The sequence below is a fragment of the Cricetulus griseus genome, chromosome 4, assembly GCF_003668045.3.
Source record: "Cricetulus griseus strain 17A/GY chromosome 4, alternate assembly CriGri-PICRH-1.0, whole genome shotgun sequence".
In the NCBI taxonomy this organism is placed as follows: Eukaryota; Metazoa; Chordata; class Mammalia; order Rodentia; family Cricetidae; genus Cricetulus; species Cricetulus griseus.
The window spans coordinates 173,141,993-173,156,507 of NC_048597.1; positions in this window are offsets into that span (position 1 = coordinate 173,141,993).

The window sequence follows — 14,515 nt, forward strand, 5'->3', positions numbered from 1 at the left end:
TGGGGTTTTCTTCTGAGGTGATGGAGCATTTCAGAACTCTGCAGGGGAGGGTCATGGCTGCACAGCACTGGGAATGCACTAAACATCACTTTGAAAGGTTCATTTTGTATTTTAAATTCCCGGCTGACCTGTAGCCTTCAAGTGCAAGGCCATGAATGAAGACAGAGTGGCAGCCCGGGTCTGTGAAAGTGACATCTGGTTAAATAAAAGATTGAGTTTGTGAGCATGTGGGCTAGATGACAGCTACCATGCTCCCCCACCTCCCCATTGAGAGGTGCTTCTGAGCTTGGAATTAATGCCAGCCTTCTTGTGTATGGCAGGTAGGGAGCAGTGGTTCACATTTTAGAGATGTGGGTGATGGACCAAGAGCAGGAAAACCAGAATAAGTCTCCTCCCATTACTGCAAGAAGCCCAAGGATTAATGGAGTGGCTGTCACCTGGGTCTCTTTGCATAGTGTGCAGTTACAGCTGGAGTACTGGGGAGGGGATTCTCTTTGTTTGTTTATGCTTTGAGACATTGTCTCATGTATCCCAGAGTAGCCTCAAACTCAATCCTGCTCATCCTACCTCCAGCCCTGGAATGCTGGGATTATAGGCAGGCACCACCATGCCCACTTTATTGATGCTGGGTACCGAACCAGTGCTTCATTCATGCTAAGCAAACACTCTACCAACTGAGCTACATCCCCATTTGGGGAAGGGAACAGGATGCTCATAATTATAATAACATTCAGCAATTATTAGACCCCGACGGTGTGCCAAACAAGGTTTTAAGCACTGTCCGTTAATTATATTATTGAATTAAGTTAATCCCATAAGTCTAGATTTCACAAGAGACAGCCACAGCCAGAAAGGTGAAGTGTTCCTAGAAGTGCTATGCGGAGGGTCCAGACCTCGAGCTCAGGCAATCTGAGGCCAGTCTGACTTTTCCCTATGTTAGTTAAACTGATCTCCTTCTCTCAAGTCTCTGGCAGGTGGCTGGCATCTTGGGGACAAGCAACCCATTACCAGAAGAGGAGGAGGGCAAGGAAGAGGAAGAAGGAGGGAGGGAGAAGAAAGAGAGTAGAAAAAAAGATGGAAGATAGGAGAAGAAGGAGAAACTGAGGGAAAGGACGGATGAGGAGGGGAGGATCAGAAATAATCTGGGAAATCTATAAACATTACCTCAAAGGTGACCAAAAAAAAAAAAAAAAGAGACCCTAAATGTGGAGGCTTTTGTGCACTTGTCACACTTTCATTACAGTCTTGCTTTTTATGGCCTGCGATGATCAGTGTAAGAACACTAATCACTTGCACAGACAAGGGGCCTCCTGGGAAGAGGCCTCCATTAACCTGCACTGCGAGCTTGGAGCTCTCACCTTCCCTAACACATTGTGACATGAAGGTGTCAGATGACTTCAGCACCCCTCTCCAGACACCCACAAGGCCTGATTCATGGGGTAAGGGGCACTGTTGTTTATGTAACCTAGAAAACACCAGAACTGCAAGCATAGGCATCAAGCAAGGAAGTAGATGGCTCGTTTTCTAATTGCATCTGGAAATGTGGTGGAGTAATCCCAGCAACTGGAAGGTGGACATGGGAAAATCAAGAGTTCAAGTTCAAGGCTACATACGGAGTTACAGGCCAGCCGGGGCTATGTGAGACCCCGTCTCAAACAAATGAAAACCTAGCAGGACACACTGGCATGTAAACCCAGCAGCCAATAGGCTGAAGGGAGAGGATTAATGTAGGTTGAAGGCCAGCCTGAGCTACCTGTATCAAAAAAAAATGCAAAAGCTGAAAGAGGAGAGAAGAGGAGGGAGGGAGGGATGGAGAGGAATAATCTGAGAGGATCTACAAATAATAGCCAATACCAAAGTGTGAAGAGGGAAGGAAGGACACTTTCTCCTGTTTCCTGAAGAAGGCATAACTACCAAGTGGGAGACAGTACACACCTTGTGAGTCTCCTGCCTGGGCCAAGTAGGATCTGACATGATCAAAACAAGACAAAGAGCTGGCAAGATGGCTCAGTGGTAAAAGGCACCTAATATAAGGCCTGATGACCTAAGTTTGGTCCCTGGCACCCACATAACAGAAGGTAAGTGCCTGCCACAGTATGGACCAGCTAGCATGGACTGGCGGGCAGGATGGATCTGGGTGATCCTATCCCAGGAGGACAGATGTGGCAGTGCCTCACCTTACCGTATTCGGGTAAGGGAATTCTTCCTTACTAGGAATCAATAGCTAAGGAGGGGAGCATCCCATCAGGACAAGATCCCCACAGTAGGTAGAGACATAGGCAGTTGTATTAACTACCCACTTATGCTTAGGTATTTGGTTCAAAGTCTTCCTTGGTTGATTTTATGGTTTACTTTCCATCCTTGGCCAGTTCCTGTTATCCTTTCTAAAGTCCTGAACTTGAATGTTATTTTATTTTTATTCTTATTATTTTATGTGTATGGGTGTTTTGTGTGTATACTACACATGTACAGTTCCCACAAAGGCCAGGAAAAGGCATTGTATCCCTTGGGACTCGAGTCACAGATGGTTGTGAGCCCCCATGTGGATGCTGAGAATCCAAGTTGGGTCCTCTGGAAGAGCAACAAGTGCTCTAAACAGCTGGACCATCTCCCTAGCCCTGATCTGCACTGTAATGATCACTCCTGGCTTTATGAAAGAGAGGTAGTACAGCCAGGTGGGTTCCTATAGTGATTAAAGTTAAGGATCTAAGTCGACAACAAGTGGACATCACAGATCAGAGTCTTACATATGTTAACTTGGTCACTCTAACTCAAAGGATACTGACTGATAGTCCAATATGTGGGAATATTCCAGGCTTCTCATTTATCATCATAACTATCCAGAAACAAGCAAAGCACCTAACAACAGGGGAGTGCTGAGTTAAACACATCCACTTAACAGACTCTGTAGGACATGTGCCTATTAAAGACTGCACTAACATGGTGTCTTAGCCACAATAAAATAGTCTTTAAAAAAAACTTAAGGGGAGAAAGAGCTTCCTTTGGCCTACAATTGCAGATTTGCAATCCATTATGCAGGGAAGTCACTGTGGGAGGAGCTTGAGGCAGCTGGCCACACTGTCTCTGCAGTGTGTGAGCAGAGAGCAATGCATGCTGGTACTCAGGTCACTTTCTCCTCCGTTATACAGTCCAGGCTCCCAACCACAGTGAGCTGGTCTTCCTACCATAACTAACCTCATCAAGAGTGCCCAGAGGCCCTTCTCCGAGAAGACTCCAGATCTCATCAAGTTGACAAATGAGAATAATACACAGACATCCTCACAGTGCTGAGTAAAAATAAAGCATGCTGATAGCAATCTGTAAAATATTAATAACTGTATATTCCAAGCCACATCTATGTGAATTCAGATGTTTTAAGCAAGCTGGGCCATCTTGGGGGTGGGCCATTTTCTATATACTGGTTTGCATGAGTTTCTGTGAGCAGGTGCATCCAGAGGGCAGGGTTCTGGGGAACCAGCATCACCTGCCTTCATCCAGCTCCTGGCTCCTGAGTCCAACTCCCCAGTCTGAGCCTCAAAGAACAAGGCCTGCAGGTACACTGGGCATTGATTTCAAGTGACAGTCAGACAGATGTCCCTATGTCCAACTCTCACTTAGAATGTAGAATAAGCTCTTTCTCTGCCTCAGGGAGAGTCCCACATGGTGGCTTCAGTGCTGGCTGGATGTACATTCCTTTGATGCTGTGATATATGGCCCCCCTCAGCAGAGGGGTTGACGAGCTGGGAGAGGCCTCAGAGGTGACATCACAGAGGAGAGTACCAAAACATGGCAGCAACCACAGGGCAGCAAACTGGCCTTTGTGAATGCATGCAAGACATATGGGACACCAGGATGTGCAGGGGTAGGGGTGCAGAGAAACAAAGTGGCTCCTTACACCAAGGTAGCCTATAGACATTCGAGTAATTCTCACTCAAAAAGTCTAGAAGAAGATGTAGTAAAAGACTAACAGTGGTGTCTGGGGCTGGACCTTAGTTAGTGGAGGCTTTTTTCAAGCCTGCTTGAAAAAGAACCAGGTCCCATCCTCAGGACCACTTAGACAGTGGCCTGTGCCTGTAATCCCAGCACTCTGATTGGATTAGAATTAGAAGATTGATGTCATCACCAGCTGCATAGGAAATTGGAGGCTAGCCAGGGGTAGAAGAACAAAGGATTCTGGGTACTGGAATCCTGGGAGGCTACAAAATCTTAGAACAAACTGCCATCCTCATATACACGGTGACAAGTAGTAATGTCCTTCCATCTATAGGGACCTACTAAGTCCCCAGCACAAGCCACAAACAACCCCAAAACAAGACATCATCTCTGCCATGATCTCCCAAGTACTTTCTTCCTACTTCTCCTCTCCTGACCAGTGCTTGCTACTCATTCTGCTCTGGTCTTTTGGCCTGGACTGTCCTGCCCATCTGAAGCATTCTCCTTCCCCCTCTTCCTGTCTAGCCCTGACTCCTGGCTCATGTCTCATCTTGCCGATGCCACTCCTCTACCTCCAGTCCCATTGGTTCCACCCTCATTGCCCATCCCCCACCGTCTTTCCCTTCATGTCATTCTCAGTTGGGAGATTTGACATCTAGCTCCTTCTAGATTTTGAGAGGGGAGAGGCTGTGAACCCTCATTGCTGTGTTCAAATCACATGACTACCGGAGGAGGACAAAAACCCCAAGGAAGATACTATGTGAATATGTAATGGGTGGGTGGACAGATGGATAGAAACAACACGCAGAAGAGTATGCTCAGATGCTTCACAGTGAGAAGAAGGTTTGACAGCAGAGTGTCTGAAATGACCTCGAAGCGTAAACAAGAGGCAGCCTGAACAGTGGCTGGTAGGTCATCCTGCAAAGAACTGCCAGTCACTGATGGCTCTCAGGCAAAATCTTGAAAAAAATCAGCTTAGGGTTGGTAATTGAGAAGACTATAAGGCAGCGATGGCAGAAAGGAGTGGGCTACAAGCCTTGAGATGTCAGTCCACTCTAGACTGCCAGTTGACTGACCAAGCCTCCCCATACCAGCCCATCTGTGACTAACATTAGGATGTGTGCATCCTAAGGCTGCCAGGACCTTCTTAACCCTACTCTCAGCTACACTGACACCCGGTTCTTCATGCTGTGTGGGGCTCACTGCTTCCTAGGAAGCAGACCACAAGTTCAAACCTCTACCTAGAAGGAAGGCCAGCTTCCATGTATAGAGCCTACCTGAGCACTACCTCTAGCAGCTACCCCTGGTAGTCAGGAACTGGTAGAGACCCTGTAGAGCAACCGCCAACCCCTACACTGATGACATGGCAGGCCACTTCCTAAACTAGGCCTGAGACAGAGCTGAGACATTGGTCTTTCCATCCCTGTACTCTCACAGATCCCAAGCACAGCTCCATGGAGGACCCAAAATGTACTTGGGCAGAAACAAGCTCACTGGGCCTTCTGAAACAGAGGACCACAGGCTGTCGATGACAACAGAAATTAATTTCCTCACAGGTGTGGAAGCTGAAGTTCAAGATCAGAGTGGGCAGGCTGGTGTCTTCTGAGGTCTCTCTTGGAGATGGCTATCTCCTTCCTGTTGTCTTTCCATTGTCACCCTCTGTGTATGTTGTGTCCCAAATTCCTCTTGTGCAAAGGACACGGTCTTTACTGTATTAGGGTCTACCCCAGCACCCTCTTTTTATCTCACTTCTATAAAGACAGAGCCCCAAAACAAGTCCTGAAGTAACAGGATATACACTTGGTGAAGACACAGTTCAGTCCATTCCAGAAGCCCAGGGGTCAACCAATGTGCTCCTTGCTCCTAATGAGACAGTCTGGTTCTTAGCACCAGTAACCCAGCTACAACCCACTGAGATCATTGCCGACCCTTTGAACCCCCCCCCCACAACCCCCGGCAGCAATGATCCCACTGAGCTAACAGCTGTCAGGTACCAGATTAACTCTTGGCAGGGAAGCCACAGAGGGTGGGAGAAGACCCCTGGTCAGGCTATGAGCCCCTCAGAGACAGGATGTTCCCAACCCTGATCTTATCAGCACATTGCTGGGATCCAATAATTGTGATGACATTGCCAGGGCAATTGGGAGCACCCAGCCTTCTGTTCTCACCAGGCAAAGGAGACTTCTGGGTTTGCTGCTTATGAAAAAACAAGAAATTCCAGTAAGGGATTAATGACTTAATTATAAATGTGGCTTGGAAATGTAAAGGTTATTATGAAGGGGAAAGATGCATGCTAATAAGAGACACACTATTAACAGCAGAATAAAGATTCATTGTTGGCGCCACCGTAAAGTTTTCCAAGTTTGGTAATAAAAACCACCTGGTCTGCATCAGGCTGGCTGCCATGGTGACGGTACCGCACTGGATCCAGTTAATAAGGCTTGTCTGCCCGCCTCTGATCATGCTCCCTGTGGGGCTTGGGCTTCCTGGTAAAATTGGCCTGCAGGCCTCAAACCACTACAGAGAAAGCCAGGCCCCTGCCAGTTTGTAGGATGAACAGCTTTGCAGCCACCGCCCACTAGGCCTAAGGTGCCCTGGGAGTCACCAGAATGAGGTGTTCAAGCTCTTCCCACAGGAAACTACCAGCCACTTCTGAGGTGTGTGACCTTGCCCCTGTTTCTCAACCTCTCTGAACCTGTTTCCTCATTGGCAAATGTGGAGCTCTTACCTCTGGCTCTAGGGAACACACACACACACACACACACACACACACACACACACACACACACACACACACACACAAAGTATTCACATAATCCCAGGACAGACTCCAGAGGCAGGAACATCAGTCCATCTCTTTCCAGTAATCCAGCCCTGGCCTTCTCCTCTCAGGTCACCCAGAAGCTCCACCCCTCACTGTGTTTGACCTGATTCATCACAGTGTGCCTGGCACCCTCCCCATTTTGGCTCCCACATTCTTGAAGCTCTTACAGATGCCACTGGAACAGCCCTGGCTGGCCCAAACTTAGGACCCTGGGTCATGTAACATCACCTCTTACCGTGTTTCCTAAAAACTGTGGCTGTAGGAAGAGGGTGGCAGATGAATGAGAAAAGGATGAAGGGAAATTGGTGTGGATGTTGGAATGGGTTTGATCTGAGCAGTCTGCTCTTGACCGGCCTACTCCCTGGGAACCTCGATATTTCCATCTGCAAAGTGGTTACAACACTCCCTTTGGAGGACTCCCATATGGGAACATGAGGCAGTTCTTCCCAGCACCTGTTGTGTGTCAGGTCTTCAGTAAAGCACTCCAATCATTCATCATCTTTGTGTGTGTGTGTGTGTGTGTGTGCTCAAGGCACATGTGTGTAGGTATGCATGGCGGTATGTATGTGCATTTGCGAGTGAAGACTGGAGGTTGATGTCCAATGTCTTCTCTCTCCTACTTATGTATTAAGGTGTGTCCCTCTCTTGAACCCAGGGCTCATTAATTCAGCAACTCTAGCTAGTTAGCTTGCTTCAGGGATAACCGTCTTTGCCCACCTTCTGCTAGGATTTCAGGGGTGCCACCATGCCCACTGAGCACTTACATGATTGCTGGGGATCCGAACCCTGGTCCTCACACTTGTGCAGCGAGTGCTTTTATCTGCTGAACCGTCTTCCAGGGAAGTGGGAACAGGAACTGGGGAGGGAGATGGCACATCTAAAAATGGGGAAAGTAATGAAGAAATCTCCATCTAATTAGACGGGTTGCAGTTTTAATCAGACAGAGTTTCTCTGGCAAAACCTGTTTGCATGTTTTCTGTCATTCCGCCAATGTGTTAATTAGGCAAATAATATTAATAATGATATTCACTTTGGGAAAGTTAAGAGGAGAGAGGGAGGTGGAAGTGACAGTTTGGAGCTGAGCAGGCTAGAGTTGGGAGGGTCATTTTAACTCCCTGGCAGCAGGGAGAGCAGAAGCAGGGGGTCTGAAGAGACGGTGGTGGGATTACCCAGGTCTACCCTAGTATGCAGGGAGGGCTCCTCCTAAACCTCAGTTTCCTCACCAATCCCAGAGGTGTAATGAGGCAGAGGCATGCCACAGGCTTGGCAAAGGGTATACTAGCTCCTGCCTTTCCTTGATTTACCTCCCACTTTCTGCCAGCTTGTTTTCAGGGTTGTTGTTCTCCTATGTCCTCTAAGAGCAGAGCAGGGTATGATGGGAAATGTGGGGGTTCTGAGCCTCAGTTTTCCAGGGCCCCATATAGAAATTCTTCAATCAGTCCAGGCTGCCCTCTAGTTTTCTATCTGGCCTACTGAGTTCCAGAGGTTAGGACCAAGTGCCTGGGGACAGCTCGTCTTTGTCTCTGCTTCATGGACTGACAATAGTGGTCTTGCTTTCCTGCCCTCTCTCTGGTACACCAAATCAGAGGACTCTCCCAGATGTTAGAACCAGGCTGTATCTCACACTCCCCATCAGGATTCCCAAGGGAACCCCCATTTCCCTGTTCTTGCTGCTAGTTTTGTCAAATCTAGAAACCAATGACAACCCTCTGCTCTCCTTACCGCCAATGCCAGAGGACAGAGCTCATGGGCTAAGACTAAGGTAGAGAGAGCAGTGAAGTACTTCCCAGTATGAGAGATCTAAGCAGCACTCCCAAGTGCACCAATAATGATATTTCAAAGCAATGCATTTCAAAATGAAAAGCAATGTCTAGATTCTTTTCAATGAACTTGGCCTTTAAAAATATTGTTTTGCCTGTGGAAATCAGTATGGTGATTTCTCAGAAAATTAGGGATCAACCTACCTCAATACCCTACCATACCACTTTTGGGCATATACCCAAAGGAGGCACACTCACACAGCAAGGACATTTGCTCAACTATGTTCATAGTGACATTATTCATAATAGCCAGGTCTTGGAAACAACCTAGATGCCTTTCAACTGAAGAATGGATAAAGAAAATGTGGTACATTTACACAATGGAGTACTACTTAGTAGTAAGAAACAATGGCATCCTAAAATTTGCAGGCAAATGGATGAACTAGAAAAAAAAACAAAAAAACATCCTAAGTGAGGCAACCCAGACCCAGAAAGACAAATATAGTATGTACTCACTGTTAGTGGATACCAGACATAAAGCAAAAGATACCCAGCCTACAGTCCACAACCCCAGAGAAGCTAGAACCCTCTTCCAGAAACAGATGGAAGCTGATGCAGAAATCCACAACTAACCATTGGACTGAGCTACTGGAGTACAATCGAAGTGAGGGAGGAGCAATAATAAGAATAAAGTCAAGACCATGATGTGGAAACCCACAGAATCAGCTGACCTGAGCTAGTGAGAGATCACTGACTCCAGTCTGACAGATGGAGAACCTGCATAAGACCCAACTAGACTCCCTTAATATAAGTGACAATGGTGCGGCTGAGACAATATATGAGGTCACTGGCAGTGGGTCCAAGATCTAACTCTAATGCACAAATTGACTTAGTGGAGCTCATTCTATATGGAGAGATACCTTGCTTAGCCTAGACATAGGGGTGTGGGGCAGGGGAAGGAGGGAGGGAGAACTGGTATTGGAATGTAAAAAATAAATTAATAAAAAGGGAAAATATGAAAAGCATTGCTTTGCCTGTAGTATTTGACACGATTGCCGAGTGTTTAACCATGCTCACATTTTATACCTGGAGACAAATGCCTCCGTGCCGCACCCACATCTAGCTCTGGTCCTCAGCGTTGACCTTGACATCCTACCCCACCAGTTCCAGGGCACAGACACTGAGAGCCTTGTCAGGGACAGTAGATAAGTCTTCCCACCTCCCACTGGCTACCCCGCAGGTCTGAGTGACACTGGAATGGGAACTGCACTATAGTCTCTAGGGAAGATGTCATAGTGGGGAAGGAACAAAAACAAAAGTTTGGCAGCATCTAGAGACATTGGTTTAACTGCTGGTTCTCATATAGCCACCAGCCAGGAGGCCAGCAGGGTCGTTTTGTGTGGCTCTCATTTGCCAGGCTTAATGTTCTGGCCTCCCAGTGGGTGAGGCCAACAGTAAAGCAGAGTCCTGAGCTATCCTGGTATTAGAAAGCTGCAGCCGGCCCACAGTGGGTAGGAGATTCCAGGAGAGTGGATAGGCCGTAGTGGTAGCAGCAGGAAGGTGTCAGCACATAGCTACTGAGGAGGACAAGAAGCTAACCAATAAAGCTGCCTCCTACCTCATAATCACTATCACATGCATGGCCTTAGAAACCAATAGGCCACCAGTGTCAGCAGGGACCCACCCTGTGGTGGGTGTCCCCTCCCATCAGGTATTTCTAAAGTACTTCTGTTTGGAACGTTTAGTCAACAGTCCAGTGGCCGCTGTGCACTTCTAAAATGCACAGTGGTCCAGCCTTGCCCGCTGGTGCACTGGAGCCAGAAGTCCAGGTACCCCTGGCCTTGTGCTCACTGGGATCTGTGGCTCCAGCGCCCCCGCCCCCCCCTTCCTGGGAAGTTCTCCAGGCCAGATTCTCTATCCTCAGGTGCAAACTGGCTGAGTCTACTTCGTGACAGGCATTGTCTGTCAGTGTCTGCCATTTGATCTGCCCAGCAAGGATGACAGATCAGAGTCATGACCTCCACAGCACAGCTCAGAGCCATGAAAGTTACCTAGCCTTCATCCATCACTAGCCATCCAACAGATCGAAACTCAAGACATGATATTGCACACACACACACACACACACACACACACACACACACACACACACACACACACACACACACGGTATTCTAGTCTTCCTAGACAATTCTACCTGCCAAGGTTCCGTTTGGAGAATTTCTTGTTATCAGCACCTAACATGAAACAATTTTCTCCTCATACAAGCCCCAGGAGGGGACTCTGTCATCGTGTCCATTCTTTAAATGAGGGATCAGCAGCTCCCAGAAGTCACACACAAGCTTCCCAGTTCTACCCCTCTGCGTGCCTGGCAAGAAAAACCAGACTATTGTGGCCCTAACAGGACACCGTCCACTGTTCCAGGGCTTGAATGCACTGGCAGCTCATTGGGGCTGGTAGCTCAGCAGCTAATGCCTCCTATTCCCCTCAGACACGCCCAGCCCATCTTTGTAGTTCCTCAGCAGGGAGAGGCTGCTGAGCCCTTTCAACTGCAGCCAGGGGACTTGGCTCCCTTCTCCTTTCGCCTGAGGTCAGACGCACCACACACCTCCCAGCCAGTGGTGATCAAGGACTTTACGAGCTTGTAACCCAGAGTTCCAGAACCCCAAGGGAGCTCTGACCAGGCCTAACCCTGAAGGCAGATCTTTGGGAAATGCGAACATGTGACTAATGTCTCTCCTTCACAGTCACAGAGAGGAATTATTTTTTTCATTATTTATTCATTTATTGGCTGTGTGTGAGAGTGCAAGCATGCACACACCATGGCATGTGCATGATACTTTGAGGATAATCTCGGGTGTCTGTCCCCACCTCCTACCTTTGGAACAAGGTCCCTTTGTTTTGTTCTGCCATGTACAGCGGGCTTCCAGGGATTCTCCTGTCTCCACCTCCCATTCCGATTCAGGGACAATGGGAATGCAGACATGAGCTGCTATAGCCGGCTTTAAATTCATCCTGGGGATTCAAACTCAAGTCCTCACACTTGCCTGACAAGTACATTTCTCACTGAGCCATCTCCCTAGATCAGGGACTCTGTCTGTGACATGGTGCCTAGTTCTCTCACTCCCTCTGTTATTACAGGCAGATAGTCCTAGACTTCAGAGATCACCCTGGGGTCCAGAACATTAAAGAAAAGGAGGCATCTCAGAAGTGGGCTGATCCATCCATAGTCTTTAGGGTTTGGGGTAAATACAACTAGGTCAAAGACCCAATGCTCTCAGCCTTCATTTATGAGCTCTGAGCCTGTGGAAGGGTTTTGCTCTTAAGGAAGCCTAGAACTCTCCTGCTTTTACGGGTTACCAATGAGCCCCATGGTATCCTCACCCATGTACAACTATTTTCCTCTCTTAATGGCACTTTGTATGCTGTGGACATCAACCCTAGTGGCGCCTCTGTGTCCTTGGCCATCCAGGAGGAGGAAAAGCAAAAGATGAACAAGTTGGGGGACTGGGGGTGGGGGGTCTACAAAGGAGCCCTGCAGGCGACAGCATTAACTTGTTATGTAAATACCTTATTCAATTAGTCCTCCTTCTCTAACACCAGTCAGCTAATCACTCATGCCTGGCTGGTTCATGAATATTAAACCCAGCTCCCTTGGCAGAGCATCTCAGGGGTGGGAAATAGTGGTCTCTAAGGAAGGGAGAAGAAAAATTAGATGCCAGAAGTCCTGTTTCAGTGGGCTAGACACATCACAGAGGTGTGGGAGGGGGAAGCTTTGGGGGTGTCCTTCTTTCACCCGCGCAGCCTAAAAATGGGGGCAGGTGTTCAGTGGCTCTGTGGAACCCCCAGGCTGGCCTCGGACTGGCTGTGTGACCTGAGGCAAATGATGTGATTTCTCTGGGCCTGGTGTTCTCATCTGTAAAATGGCACAGTAGCCTCCACCTTATTTGTGGTTGTGATTCATGAGCCTGTGTGTATAACACACCCCTGTTCTGTTTGTGGTTAGGAACTCCCGACTGTTTTAAGCCTCCCTGAGGGACACAGAGCCCCCAGGCAGCTTGTGATCTGGATCATCTGCGCAGGAGAAAGGAGTCCACACTCAGAGGCAGAACTGGCAGATGGGAGGGGAAGGTTGAGCTAGGAAAGAACTCCTGGTCCTGGGCAGGTGTGAAGGGGGCAGGTGTGAAGGGCGGCAGGTGTGAAGGGTTCTTAACTGAAGTGGCTTGGTTGGACTATAAGGATGATAGTGGGGCCTGGGGAGATGGTGCAGTGGTAAAGATGGCTCAGCCAGTAAGAGTGTTTGCTGCATAAGTATCAGAGTCTGAATTCAAATTCCTCAGCACTTAGGTATTAAGTCAGGCATGATGCTCTTGGCACCTACAACCCTAGTGCTGAAGGAGGAGGAGGCTGGGGCATGCTGGCTGTCATGTTCACCAGGTTCAATGAGAATCCCATGTCCAGGGAACAAGACAGAGAGTGATAGAGCAGGAATCCTGAAATCCTGTGCCCACATGCATGGGCACATGCACATCAGCCCACACACGTGCATATAATGCACATAATAAACAAATCAGTCAATCAATCACATATGCAGAGTCCCCCTCGACCCACATATGTGCCAGGAACTGCTGTGTGCCAGACACTGCACTCAGTGCACGAAAGGCCCTGTCCTGGGGAGGCAGGTTGGGGCAGAGCTGGAATCCCCAGCTTCCTTCTACTGAAAGGTGTGGTCTTCTCCCACTCCAGAGTTCAGGTCAGCCTTAGTGATGATCTGGGCAGAAGAACAAGGCAGAGTGTTGCTGTGAAGAAGGATTCTTGTGCCCTCCCCACCCCACCCCCACACCCTGCCCCATCACTCTAGGAGCCCTGGGCTCCATGACCAAAGTGAATCCAGCCACACTGGTGAGCCACATGTAGGCACTCCAGTGCAGTGAGTCCCAGCTTTCCCATGCTGCTCCCAAGTTGCAGACAGACCTTGGACATGCCAGTCCTGCCACCAGCCATCTCCACTGTAAGCTCCTAAGATGAGAGAGCCACCAGCCAAGCTTTGTCTGATGATCCTCACAAACTGTGAGACTGAATAACCTGTTTGTTGTTTTGAGCTACTGGGTTTCTAGGGATTGTGTCACATAGCAATACATAATGAGAATTCGGTAATGGCTGAGGACAGAGGGACAGACAAAATCAAATGCACAAAAGCAACCAGAAGCTTGGTGAGTCACAAAGACTGAAGTGGGGAGGGGAACAGGAAGTGTGTGTGTGTGTGTGAGAGAGACACCCAGAGAGAGAGAGAGAGAGAGAGAGAGAGAGAGAGAGAGAGAGAGAGAGAGAGAGAGATTGTACTTAGGACACACAGAGGGATGCTATCTGAGCAGAAACCTAAGGAAATGAATGAATGCCCCAGTGAGGTAGAATAATGTTTCAAGCAGGAAAAGTCAGCCAGAGTGAGGGCCCTGAGTAGGGAATGCCTGGCTCACATGAACAGCAGCAAGGAAGGGGCTTGATGGAGGAAGGAGTTGCTGGTTGCTCATAGCAATGCCTCCCTCCCCAGCAGTGGTGCTGCACTGAGGTCACATGGTGTCTGGTGTGGGACTTACTTGTCTAGGAGAATAACTGCCCTCTAAGATCAGCATTCCCATTCTACAGGTGGGGCTCCGGAAAAGGATGGACCCAGAGACTCTCAGCTTTTGCAAGATGGCCAGAGGAGGAGCCATTGTGTGTCTTCCTTCCCTCGGCTCTGAGCCCTCTGCAGTCAGCATTATGAGGTTCCTTTACAAATGTGGAAACTGAGGCAGAGAGAACACATATGTCACACCCAAGGTCTTCCAACAGGAAGGTAGACACAGGCATCATATCTCACAGCTGAAAGATGAAGCCATGTGGGATGTTTGGGCGGGGAGTTGAGGGGAGACAGAGGAGGATCCACCCAAAGGAGTCCATGGCGACCAGCTTGCAGGACTGCATGACTGACTGACTGGAGGATGAGGAACAGCATGAA